Below are 9,336 nucleotides of genomic sequence, written 5' to 3'. Positions count from 1 at the left end.
GATAAGAAATATACAACTGAGATAATTAAGTTTTGATCTGTTAGTCTTAAAGAGAAATATTGCTGATATATTTTAGTCTTAATTCTTGTCTTGCATAAAAGATAGATTTAGTAAAAACTTACATTTTTTGTGTATTTTGTTTATTTTTTAGAGTTTTTATGTTTTTGACTCCGTGAAAAGACTAAAGTTGAACAAAAGTACTATAGTATTTTAAAGATTATTTTCAATTTTTGACTCAATAAAAAATAAATAACAAAATTACTGTTAGTTAATAGTTACCACTACTTGTCAATGTCTTTTGGCTTTTTTCGATGGAAATTACGAAAAAAAGAAATTCTATGTGATAATTTGCAAAAATATTAAAAAAATATTTCCCTTTGTTAAATTGTTAAAACTGTTTAAATTCAATAAAAATGTTAAGGTTTCATAAAACAAATGTATGTAAAAACAATTTAGAGAGTTTTAAAAACATATTAGCCTATAAATTTATTTCATAAAAATAACAGCTAGAACTTTTTTATTTTTTGAGATCCGGAAAATTCTTAAAAAACAAGCAATAACACAACAATTTAAAACTTAATACAAAATATTTTCTATAATGTACAGTTACACTGTCATCTCTTAAAAGAAAAATATTGAGATTTAATCAAGGTTTTACAATTTTTTAAAGATTATCATCTTTTTTGAGAACAAAAAACTGAAAAGTTGTGTGTATAGTTTTGTTACGGAATTAAAAAATCACAATTATTGTCTGAAGTTTCGCTGAGCTGATCTACAACTTTCGTTTGATGCATTCGTGCTTCGCTAGTTATAAATGCTAAAACATTTAGCCTAAACTTATACATAAACTAATTGTTTAAAAAAAAAAATAGGTAAAATGTTTCAATGGTAATTTTTAAAAGGCTTTTCTTAAATTTGCTATATATATTTTGGCTGTTAATATTAAGAATTATTTGTTTTATTATTACTGCTTGTTTCTAAAATGCTATTTTAAACTTAAGAAAGTTTTACCCGACGCCAAATGTTATAAAACATTTTTTTTGTGTAAGACATTTCGTTTGTTTAAGGTAGTTAGCTTGCGGACTAATCAAAATAAAAGTTCAATTATTTTCATTTTAATATTATTTTCAATTAAGGAAAACTTTAAAGAATAGTGGATTTCGACCTAGTCTAAGAGTATTACTAGTTGCTGATAAGAAAAGTACAACTGATATAATTAAGCTTTGATCTGTTAATCTTAAGAAAAATAATATTATATTTTCTTATCTTGCATAAAAGGTAGTTTTAGCTGACTTCGGAAATCTTATTTGTTTTAGAGTGTCTACGTTTTAAACTCCATGAACAGAAGTTACAGAAGTAAGCAAAGTTACCTTAAGAAATCAATAACATAATTTCAACTTTTAACTAAATAAAAAACGCTTTAAGAAAAATTAACTGACCGTAGTAATTTAAGGTTATAGTCACTACTTTTTTTCAATTTTTTTTGTCTTGTTTCATTGGAAAATAATGTTTTAAGAAAAAACGCTTAGACGTTTTTTAAAAACTAATTGAAAATATTTTCCTTTTATTTTACGTTAAATTACGTGGCAAACAGTAAACCCATATTTAATTGTATAAACGTATTAAGGTACTATAAAACATTTGTATGTACAAACAATTGATAAAAATAAAAAAACATCTTTGTATATTAGCATAATTTACAGGATTAGTATTATTGCATTAACAGTAGAAAAAGATACCCTTATTCAAGTTCTACAAATTTCTTAAAACTATATCATCGTTTTAATAGACTATATAATATTAGATTGAATGACATAATGTTTTGAACACTTAAAAGTTATTTTTTATTTGTTGCTTAAAAGTTGTTACGGTTTATTCTACCTTTTAGTTTTTGCTAAATGTAATTATTATATTTCAACAAACAAATAGAAAGATTTTCTATAAAGTTTTATGTTAGGATAAGAAAATCTCAAACATTGTTTGAAATTTGGCTTAACAAACCTGTCTTTTGATCAATTGTATAACTATACGTTGATCACCACCAAATTACAATAGTGGTAACACTTTGATTAGTAACAAATTAACAAGTCTTTTTAAATTAGTGTGTAAATAAGATTAAAAAGGGTTTTAAATAATATGATTTTTTATTGTTTTGTACTCTTAATTCACGATTTTCTAGTCGTAAAAGCTTAGCCAAAATATCCAATTGGTTTCTTTTTTGCTTTAAAATATAGGATTTAAGTACAAAAACTTTTATTTGACAAATACGTTATAACCTCATAGCGTGTAAAACCTGAAGTATTTCTCCATCATTAATGAACGATTTTAATTTTGATTTAAAATAAAACGGGAAGTAGGTTGTTATCACTCCCGATTTAAATTAAATGTATCTGTATTTGTTTTATGAGGTACCTGCAAAAAAATGAAATTTTCCAGATATTCTGTTTCTTCTTCTGCAAAACGTTTTGTAAGCTGAAAGAGATAGTCGATTCAATGTGCATTTGTATTTGTCTTATAAGGTACCTAATAAAAGAAATGAAATTTTCCAGATTTTATTTTTCTTTTTTTGCAAAAAGTTTTGTTAGCTTAAAAAGATAGTCGATAAAATTTACATATGTATTTGTTTTATAAGGTACCTGCAAAAAAAATGAAGTTATCCAGATTTTATATTTCTTCTTCTGCAAAAAGTTATGTTGACTTACACTGACAGTCGATTCAATGTACACTTATTTGATGAACCAAAACTGCAGTATTTTGAAGAGTTGCAGAAACATTTAAAACTTCAAACATTTTTGATATTTGCGCCAGGAAGAGTTTTATTTGCATTGCGAGATAAAAATTATGTGTATTGAAACCTTTGTATGATTTATTAGTTAATTAAATATTGACATCTAATCAAAATAAAATTATAAAAGATAGAACTTTTAGTAAACTAAGAACAGTATGGTAGTAAACTCAAGTTTTATCTAAGTAGATTTAAAAACTTAAAACGTATTTACAATGGACTGCTAAATAAATATGAGCACAAAAGTTAGAAAATTTATCTTCGAAAAAAAATTAAATAGATTATCAAAAAGCAGCAAATAACTATAATAATATTATCATCAAAGGTATTGTGAATATTGATAAGTTCATTTTCACGAATGAATTAATTCATGTTAATATTTTGCTGGTATAACTTTCTTTTTTTGAGTTGCTGATTTTAACTTTTGTTTGCATATTTAAATTTTATAAAGTTTTGTTAATTTGATTAAGCTTAATTTTTTGGTTTTCATATAAAAACATTGTCTTTAACTACAACGTTAGTTTAAGCTAAGAAATTTTGAAAAATAATAACTACTTATACTAAATTTGAAATTACTTTTTATCAGTTTTTTAATTACAGTTAAACAAAACTAATTTTACACAAAAGATTTGTAATACTTTTGTTTATATAGAAAAGTACTACAAGTTATTTTTGTTAGAAAAAAATTAGTTTCAAAAAAAGTTTACTTGAAAAAAGATAAACGATCAGTTATTTTATATATTTTTTTAGTAATTTCGAAACGTTAAGCAGCAGTTTAAAGATGACAACTGACTTAAAAAACTATTGCATAAAAAATATCGCCTAAAACATGTATCTTAAACAGTTTTCAAAAGCACAATGATTTTTTTTTGAATGTATTCGAAGTTGAGTTACAACATAAACTTTACGAATCTGTGTCTATATTAATTTTTGAAAAAGTTTATTTATTATCTACCTTTGATAACTTCATTTGCTTCGGTATTTTCAACTTGTTTAAGTTTGTTTAAGGTAATCAATTTATTTATTTAAATTACATCTCTCTGCATAAATTTTAAAACTTAAACACTCATAATTTTATTTATTTAAAACTTACTAATAATATATGAAGTTTCATAAGCTTTCTCAGTAAAATGATTATTGTTAGCATTGATTTTTTTCAAAAATGAATAATTTAAGTTTTTTTTTGTTTTTTGAGCTCATATTAGTTTCTTTCAGACAATACATGATAAGAATAAAAAATATACACTAACAAAAACTTTAAGGGTAAATGTTAATTTTTGTTACTAATAAGGTAATTTAAATGTGAATTCTAAAATATTTGCTTAAAACTTGTTAGATAAAAATAATAAGGTGTCGTAATAAATATACGACACCTTATTTAAAAAATACTTTCATCGTTTTTGTATAACACTAGATATTCTCATTATTTGTCGTTTTATCTAAAACAGTTTTATATGAACTTAAATTAAAAGGCACTTAGTCACAATAGCATCATTCTGATAAAACTTGACGAAACAGATAATTGTTACGTCATAGTAGTTGCGTGATGGTTTTGTTTTATCGCTACAACTCGATTAAATGTTCGCTTTTTTCTTTCAATTTTGAGAGAGTACAGAGAAAGTTTGATAGAAAGTAAAATTTTATGTTTGCGTTACTTCACATACCTCCTGTTGAAAGTCTTAACGTAAAAGCTCATCGGAAAGAAAAGGTTATTACAAGTTTTAAAAGTAAATTTGTGTTTATAGTATTTGTGTAAACAATCTTTATTTCATCTTAAGTTTTTATAATTTGATAAAATTGCTTTTTAATGATGAGACACGCAACGAATAACTTTTTTTTAATAAGTTTAACAATCATTAAATAATAAAACATACTCACTATTTATCAATTTGTAAATAATCTTTATCTAATCTTAAATAGTCACAATTTAGAGCTAATAAGTTTTTTCACAGATGTCTTCCTGCAACCAACATCAGTTTCTTAGTAACATGCTGCAACAACCTAACGACCAAACTCTGTTACCTAGCAACCAAGCTATTTTACCTAGCAACAACTCTCACATGATTCCTGTTACTACTCAACAGTTTGCACAGAACAAAAAGTTACCTGCAAATCAGAGCAAACACCTAAAGTTTGTTAATTTTATTTTTTTTTTAGTTTATCATGTTACAATCGTATAGAAACCATTAAAAGAAAAGTTTGTAAATTGTACAAAAAAGAAAACTTCGTTAATATCTTGTGTTTCTTTAAATTTTTATTCAATACTTAACAATGTTCACTTGAAATTTTGTTTTTGTGCAAATATATCCAAGTATTTATGTTGTATTAAAATCTTAAAATAAAAATTGGTAACTAAAGTGCATTTACAAGAAACTAAACGTTATAATTTTTTTATTAAATTCTCGCTTTTATTCTTTTACAATTAACATTTATTGTTTATCTTTATCAACTTCACAAAATATAAAAGCAAACATTTTTTGAAAGTAAGCACGCATTATTACGTCACTGAATAAACATTAATACGTAACAAACGTTGCGAATTACGTCATACTATAGGAAAGCAATGGAAAATAAAAATAAAAATTATAGGTGTTCATATTCATACAACAATGTTAAACAACAGAAGACTAGAAACAACTTACTAATAACAGTATAAGATTTTTATTTTTTCAACATTTTATCCTTGCAATAATTATCACAGCAATCGGCAAGCAAGCTAGCCGAAAAGCACAAACTTTTACAAACTTTACAAAGAAGTAACTAAAGAAATTATATCTTAAGTCGATGTAACTTTAATGATTAAAACGAAATTTTTCGAACTCAAAGGTACTTAAAAGTTAGTATAAATTATAATAAAAAACCAATTAATAATACAAAAAGTGGTTCGATTTTAAAATTGATTAACTAATATACAACAGATTATACGGAACTCAACAAGTAAATCAGACCAAAAACACCCGTATAAAGGAAAAGAAACGAACTGAAAACATAAATCAGGCGTTCACAGATCTCAGGAAACACATACCGAATGTGCCTTCGGATACCAAACTGTCCAAGATAAAAACTTTGAGGTTATTTTAAATGTAATTAAACTGTATTCAAACTTTTAAATTAAATACTTAGACAACTAAAACTTACACGACCAATTTAAACATAAAAATTTATAGTGTTACAAATATAACTTTGTAGCTTTTAGTATTTACTAAAACTGTTAATCAAAAATGATACTTTTAAAATAAAAGTTATTTTAATACTTAATACCTTAAGGACGGCCACTGCCTTCCATTTTACTTGTAAACTTAACCAATTAAACGGTTAAGTTAAACTTGTATAACTAAAACTAGTCAAAACAAAACGAAATATTATAAAACTTTTATTTAAACCATTCATTCAGAGTCTTATAAAAATTTAATTAAATTATTTTCATAATTTTTTAGATTAGCAACCGCCTACATAGCGCACTTGGCCGACATGTTATCAGGAACTTCGACCGGAGAAAACTTCTGCGCCGACTTGCGAGCACTGAAGAGCCGCGAACGAAGGAAAGTTGTCGATGTCGGCGAGAGTAGTGAAAATGAAGCTAATAAAAAGGTGAGTTAAATATTTGTTGTACATTATTTATAATATCTATTTATTCTTATGAAAGTTGTCGATTTAAGTGAAAGTACCGCCAAGAAGGTTTGTAAAATAAAATTTGTTTTTTATTCTATTTTATCTTAATGTACTTTTTCGATGTAGGTGAAGCGAGCAAAATTTAAGCTGCTAAAAACTTTAGTGAGTGCTAACTTGATATTTGATATAAAAACTTTCTGTTTATGTCAAATTCTTTATTGAGTACAAAATTCGGTATAGTTTGATGTTGTAAAAGTTGTCGTTGAAACGAAAGAGAACATTGATAAAAGTTTGATTAGTATTTATTAAAACTAGTTTAATTAATTTCAAACAGTGTTTAAATTTCTGACAAAACTACAGTAAAAATCTTAATTTTTGATCGTTAAAAAGTAAAACGGTTAGAGTTATATAGTTTTTATAAGATGGTGCATATAGGCTGTTTGAAATTCGAATAATTCTTTTTTAAGAACTTAAAAAGATTATTAGGGGTTGTGTTAAAAAAAAAGACTTAAAAATAGGATTAAATTATAAAATAAACTTGTCGATATGTAATACTTTTTTAATACCAGAACCACAATACTACTTTAAAGCATTTTTGGACAACTTTTTATGTAATAATACTATTTAAATTACATAAGTATAGCAAAATTTTATACAGTAACTTATCGCTACCTATTATGTTACTGTATATTTGAGTTTAGCCAAACTGACACCATTGCTGAATATGTAAGAAGTGTAATGGCTCAGTATACAATTTAAGATGATTAAAGTTTTGTTATTATGATTTATATTTAGATTGTGTTTATAGGTGACTATGAAACGTATATAAAGTTAGTTACTCAAGCAAAATTAAATTAGTTTAGCGTGGCGACGCTATTATTAAAACTTTGATTTTTGTTTGAATAACCTATTATACATACTATGAAAAATTTGTTTTCAGTAAATATGTAAACGAAATACAGAATAAACTATTATAATACGAAGTTTTTAAGTTGTGTAATTTCTAATGTACTTTAAAAAGTTTTATTCAACCACAGCTATAGAACTTGTCTAGTTTTTAAGTTAAATTTTTTTTTATTATTTCAGTTTTGTTTCTGTACAGAACCAACTTGAGTATTTTTGTTTAAAAAAATACACTTAAAAGCCTTTTTTTTTTAAGTTTAGTCTACTTTACTTTATATTACAAATATTATTAGTTATAAATTTCATAAATTTAACTAGTATAGCTTAGTCGAAAAACTGTTCAAGCACACTCGAGCTACTAAACATATTTAAAAAAGTTTATTATCGTTATGTGCATGATAAACAGTAAATAAATAAACGCAGAAATAACCTTTAAAGCTACTAAAATACTTTTGAAGAAGAAGCTATTATTTTATTATTATGCGAAAAATATTAGACTTTATAAACCCTGCATACCAACTTGTACGCTTATTGTACACATTTTTTCTAGTTTTTATCTAAAAACTTCACGTTTAATTATTTATTATCAAGTTTTAAAGATACCTTTTACTTCTACATGCAAAGTTGTTTGTTGTAATTTTCATTTGTTCTAAAAATACTTTTATCAGCTCTAGTGAAAGCCTATCAATCATCTCAATTAAATACATTCTTTAAGAAAAACACTATTAAGTCACTGATAGATAAAAAAAGTCGTATTTAAATTTGCCGCTTACAAATAGTTTTAATAATAATTTAAAATAAATTTTATAGCTGTAAAACATTAGTTAATTAAATCAAATTACTAATGTTTCTAAGTTTATCTAATAAAACGAGTAATCTATGTTTAAATAAAATGAAAAGTTTGTTCCGACATTTTCAAAACCTTGTTTTTCATAATATTGACTGGTAAATACAATTTAGTTGACCAGCTTATCAAAAAGTTTATTTAAATCGTATTTTATTAAGGTTAGTTTAGCTTTAAACAAAAATTTTTTTTACAAAACTTTTTTTATTTTCGTAAAATACATGTTCGACCAAGTTGAATAAAGTTTTAGATTTTTAACAGTGAGCTGCATGTTTTAAAAAGATTTAACTTATAAAAAAGTAGAGTGTTAAATTACACTGAATTAAAAACTATCATACCTGTCAAATTTATGATATGGTTTGAAAATACAATGTTATTTTGTGTACATGTCCTTTTAATCCTTAGTAAAGCTAGTTTTTATTTATCAAATTAAATAATCGATCATTTTTTTTTTTTTTTTTAATAGACGGCTGAAGTTTTGAAACGCTCTAAAGGCAAATATTTAAAGATAAATTTAGATTGTTTTTATTTCGCAAACAAAAGGTAATCTATTCAAATAAGCATCTTTTTAAGTTCGTTTGTTGATTCTTTGTTTTTTTCTAAAAATAGTTTTTTTTCGCTCATCAATAAGCAAAACTTAAACAACAATGTTTACATATCATTATTATAAAAAATTTTAGAAGTATTTATTTTGATTCTTTGCCTTTCTAAAAATAATATTTTATCGCTCATCAATAATCAATTTTTTAACAACATTGTTTACAAATCATTAATATTATTTTTGTGTATAAGTGTTAGATAAATACGTCATTCCGATAAGCTTGATTTGACTTGAAATGGAATTTTCTCTGTGGTACTATTTTTGAACTTAAATGTGTTTGTGCTATGCAAATCAATACCGTATGGTATGAAATATTTTGTTATAACTTTGTTTTAAAGGATTGTTTGAATGTAATTTATTTTGATCGAAAAAAAAATGAAAAAAGAATAAAAAACTACTTATACATAATAACAACAAAAAATTCTTAAAAAATGATTTTATATAAATTGTAAGTAAACAGTAATAGTCATCTAATGACTATTTTATTACCATTATGCTTTACATTTTATATAGGTATTAAACCTTACAGCGGCCTGCGTATAACTCTATGTAACAAATTCTGCCGATTATTTTTGAAATACTACTTTTCTC

This window comes from Thalia democratica, chromosome 7, assembly GCF_965202585.1.
Source record: "Thalia democratica chromosome 7, ktThaDemo2.hap1.1, whole genome shotgun sequence".
NCBI classification, from domain to species: domain Eukaryota; kingdom Metazoa; phylum Chordata; class Thaliacea; order Salpida; family Salpidae; genus Thalia; species Thalia democratica.
The sequence above is the reverse complement of the archived record's forward strand: the minus strand, read 5'-3'. Positions refer to the sequence as shown.